This window comes from Atta cephalotes, assembly GCF_000143395.1.
Source record: "Atta cephalotes unplaced genomic scaffold scaffold00008, whole genome shotgun sequence".
Taxonomy (NCBI): Eukaryota; Metazoa; Arthropoda; class Insecta; order Hymenoptera; family Formicidae; genus Atta; species Atta cephalotes.
Genome location: NW_012130072.1, coordinates 4,845,387 through 4,850,668, shown reverse-complemented (window position 1 = coordinate 4,850,668; position 5,282 = coordinate 4,845,387).

The following is a 5,282-nucleotide window of genomic DNA, read 5'->3' as shown; positions in this document are numbered from 1 at the left end:
TTACGTTATACTTATATATTATTACTTACTACTATACTAAGTATACTAACGTACGTACACGTACCGACACGACACACGACGACGACACACGACCGACGCACGACACACACACACACACACACACACACACACACACACACACACACACACACACACACACACACACACACACACACACACACACACACACACACACACACACACACACACACAAAATGATTTCTACGAATAAAATATTTTACATTTCAATTATTATGCCACTCGAAACTATTATCTTACGATCTTACATGATCAGCAATAAAGTACACATGTATAATCATGAAGAAATTAATCTTGTAATTAATTTAAAACAATCTTATCATAAAATGTAAAAGTTGATGTATGTATGAGATATATACTAATTATAGAAGATATTTAATATAATTAATTTCAAAATTGTAGAGTATTAATAATTAAAAATAAAATAAAACATTATAACTAACTAATCATTAATTACGCTTTTATTGTATTTTATCTCAAATACAATTACAAAGCAACGTTACGCTGAGAATATAATTATATAAATATGGATATATGAAAGAAATGGCGGAACAAGGCAATCAACGTAAGTCCCGGCTTTTCTTCCGCCTTATTGCTCGCCAGGAGCATGTAAGTAAAAAGTCATTTTCCTTAACGGAAGACACATTCCGGAAAGTCCGACGAATCTCCACGCAGAGACCACCATTTTATACCCGGACCGTGAGAGAAATAAATGGCCGCCGGGCAAATCGTATTTTATTTCGCGCTGGTAAACACGGTGAAGTGAGTTTACGCCTGACAGGACAAACAGTTACGTGTAACGATATTAATCCAAATGAACGTTTACTTGTCGGCATATTTCTCTTGCTCCTACTCGCGACAACAGGATTATTTTTGGGACGCGCCCCACGAATGCAAAGTTAAACGTCGAGCACGATGAAATCCATCAAAACGACGACGATCGATTTTCCGCCGGAATAACAGCAAAAATAAAAAGAATCGACATAGTCACGAGTAAAATGACGAGATGCGAGAGGGTCGTCTGATCTAATTTACGAATGTCAAACGTGTATGCTTTCGCGAATCATTAAGATGAAGTTACCATCGTGCGATGGTTGGCGATTCGTTTGGGTCCTATAAATTAAATGTGTCATCCCAATCTCCTTTGGTGATAATTAGTGCGTTGTACAAGCTACCAACCCCGACGCGTTCAAATTAGATTCGTGTTTACACGAACGGCGACGCCAGCAAGAGCGTCGTGTCACTAATCAGAAGATACATCTGATTAGAGATGCAGCTCGTTAATTAACAAGGTGCGCTTCTGAAAACTGATCTTATATACGGCAATGTACAATGAAAATTTAACACCATTGGATATTAGAAGTACAATTATTTGGGATTTTATCCTCCTTGATCGAGACAAACTCAGCTGAAAGAGAGAGAAAGACTTTCTCTCGCGCTATAAAAAAAAATTAACATTTATCGTGCGCCCGTAATTGAGAATATAATGTGTTGCTTTTTTTCCTTGGTAGGAGTTTCTCGCGCGCGTGTCGCGGAAAATATTTTCAGGTAAAACGGAAAAACACTACAAATGCCAGCAAACGGATAAAAACGCGGCGAGCTCGTCCGCTTTCATGCAACGCATTTGTTATTTTAATAATCCCCTCCCTCGCTCCGCTCGCATTCTTATTTATCATACTTTTTTATTTTAATAACTGCACCTTCTCTCTCCTTCTCGTTCGCGCGCGCAACCTGGCTCGAAAACGAGCCAACAGCTAGCAGTAAATAGTCGGAAAAATGAGAGTCGTCGAGTTTCTGGTATATCGCACAGTTAGGTGCCGACCGGGGGAAACACCGCGAATTGTCGTAAATATTAATAATCCGGGAGTCGTCGACGGAGGCGGATGTCGGCGGTACGTAATTAGTGCTCCCTTCTTTTCGAGAAGCCGAGAGGTTGGAAAATGTTTATGCCACGTACCAACCACCGAGGAAGAAATTACGCCAAGATCGTCGGTACTAGAAATTCTAGTTGCTTGATTAATCGTGTCGGCCTTGGTTTAAACGCGGACAAGAGATGGAAGAACGAAATATCCAGAGTTGGTGCGGAATATTCTTGATTAGAATATTATCTGACAATTTCGTAAATTACAGTTAATAGCTTCGTCCAAGTGTATATGGTCTAATGAAATCACGATATATTATCACAAACTTAACGCATAATTTTGTGGACTTAGACTTATATATAATTTTGTGGACTTTATTAATAAATAAACAGTTATCGCTTGCAGCATATTTAACTTTAACCTTTAGAAGACGAGAGTAGCGCTATTCTATTTTTTATGCAATTTCTACTCTTGCTCTTATCGTTAATACTTGTTCTACCGCATTCCTTACATTAAAATTAGTAGTTAGATCGCACACAAATAAAAAATTTATATTTTTTATGTACTTAACAAATTTTATTCGCGCTTCACCGCTTGTGTATTGTAGAATACACATCTTATTTATCGTTTTATTCCGTACATTTTATTATTTTTCAAAATTTATACATGTTATATATTTATTTCGATTATTACTTTCTTTTACATCAAAAACATGTTATAGTTAAACAATATTAAATGAAAATGAACTGAGAAATGTTGACCATAACTAAATAAAGAAAGCGACATTTGATTTATTAGTATCGATAATATTATATTATTTGCCAATTTAATTTGTGATATTACTCCAGTTTTAGTCTAAGATTGAGTTTCAAGACCGATAAATAATCGATACGCAATTTAAACTGAAAATTGTAAAAATTCACACATATTATTAGGCACTAAGATCATACAGATTTTTAAAAATTTATATTTTTTTAGTAAAATGTTAAAGAGTTACAAACGTATTTAATATTAAGTATTCAACAATCTCTGTTAAATGTTTAAATTGTAAATAAATAAAAAAAATCTTTCTTACTTATTATAATTTCGAGCTTATTTAATAAATCTCATTTAAAATGTAATTATCATAACATTCAATATTAAAAAGTAAAAATTATATACCTAATCAAACGACTTTTCATCAAAATGTCTCAGTAATAAAGTTTCCTCTCTTTTCACAAATTAGTTAGAGAATTTATCAAAAATTAAATATAACTGTATGTTAATTCTATTTTTAATTTATTTTTTTAATTAAATTTTTTTATTTATTCATTATTTCATAAATATACAAACCATGTTATTAATTCAAAAATTTACCGAAAAATATTTACGACCAATGTTATTCGGTAGCGAAAAAGTAGAAAATTCTTAAGATAAGAAATTTTCAACAATTAAAACGTCGGTTCGCATGAATTTTCTTTGCAATTATGCTACTCTTCATATCGAAAGGACAACGGTCAGTGAAAAATGCAACACGAAAAAGACTCAAATAAGAGAAGGCAGAAATTAAAGGAAGAGACGCCTTCAAAGAAACCGGAAAGGAGAGATAAGTAGCTGCTGCAGCGGAGCGTGCTGTTTACAGAAATTAGCAATTCTAATATTTAGGCAAAGCGAGACAAATTTATTAATTAAGTCTAAAGTCTGGTCGTGCGTCGCAAAATACTTTTCGTTCGTGTTACGTTCGCAAAAAGGGATAGTCAGAGCAGTAATGGGAAATGAGAACGCGTGGATGATGAAAAAGGATGGAAAAGGGGAGAGGGAGAGGAAGAGGAGGTCAGAGAAGAAAAAACGAGAAGATGGAGAACGTCGGACACTAGTTTGGAGAACGAGGAAGAAAGAGGAAGCAGGATGACAGTGTCCTCGGTCGTGCGTCGCTCAGCGGGAAACTTTTAATTCCGTAACTCCCGGATTAAATTATCACGCCGAGACGATTGTCCCAGGAAAGATTAAGAAAGGAGCTCTGGCCCGGCTTGGCGGCAACGTTGTTCCTTTGCAGAACCACGCACAATCGCGCTATAGAGACGAGAGAGAAAGGTGGAATATGGTAGAAGAAGAAAGGGAAAGGACGAGAGAGACAACGACGAAATCTCTTTTTCGTCTGCAGGACCGGTTGTTGCGCTCGGTTTAACTCGACTGCGATTCGTGGAGAAAGAGACATAGGGCGGGGATAAGAAATAAGGAGACGAGAATGCGAAGGGCAGCAAAAAGCTGAGAGTAAGTCTATGGAGTAAAATGAAGATGCGACGTTTATGTGGGAGAAAAAAAAAGAGAGGAAGACCGAAAATTCACGAATGGAATGGGAATAGCTGGGAGAGAAAGAGGCAAATGTAAGATTCATTATGCAGTAGAGGAAAGGAACGAGACATTGCAGTCCGAGGATCGACGGAAAGTACGGAGAGTGCATCGAAAAGAGTAAGTACGGGATTCACGGGAGTCAGTTTTAAGTAGGTCCCCTTTGCGAGGTACTTCGATGCAGGACGAGACTAGAATGCACGTATCTGTTCAACGAAGCACGCTAAGGAAGGAACGAAGTATAAGTGAAGCGAAAAAAGCAAATGTGTGGACGTGAGCGAGGATATAAAAGACGAAGCTAACGAATAATTGATTGCTGAAACGGTCGAAACGAACATTTTATTTCACTTAAGCTATCTTCTGTGATAATATAATTATCGAATATACAAAGCTATATCAAAAATCGAAGCTTGTGTAATCGATAACGGCGAAATAAAAGTTACGACTTCATTCTCAGATTTAAACGCGAAGAAATGGAACATAGAAACGATCTTCGTTCATCTCCTTTACTTAGACTAGACGATGGAGAGCAAGAAGAGATGAAGTTGGGAAATCTTTCCGAGTCTCGGGACGACGTTTGGGTTTTGATTAACTCGTAGGTCGGTTTGAATACGAGATCGAGCCGCGCCGGAAATCCGTCGCGTCGTGTTGCGCGAAAGAGAAACGGACTTATCACGTTTCCATCATCTGTTTGATTTACCTGGCGTAACGCGGCAGCCAGTTACGTGTTTGCACAGATTCTCGCCGCCCGCGCCGTTTCCAAGAGCACACTCGAATTTAATATTATTATTAGCCGCACGTGCGGGCGCTGTATCTATATATCGTAGCAAAACGAGAAGGAGATCGGGACTGTAGCACGGAATACATGATATGATTCGGCTCTCTTCAGAGCAAAAATCAATCGCTGCATTTACTTAGGAAAGTATTAATCAAATTCGAGTAACTCTTACAGCCAATGTTCCTTTCGTCGCAAATTTGTGTGAATGGATATGTATCGAAGGAACTGTCGAGTTTTTAAAATGAGCAACACATGCAACGAAATCTGATGTC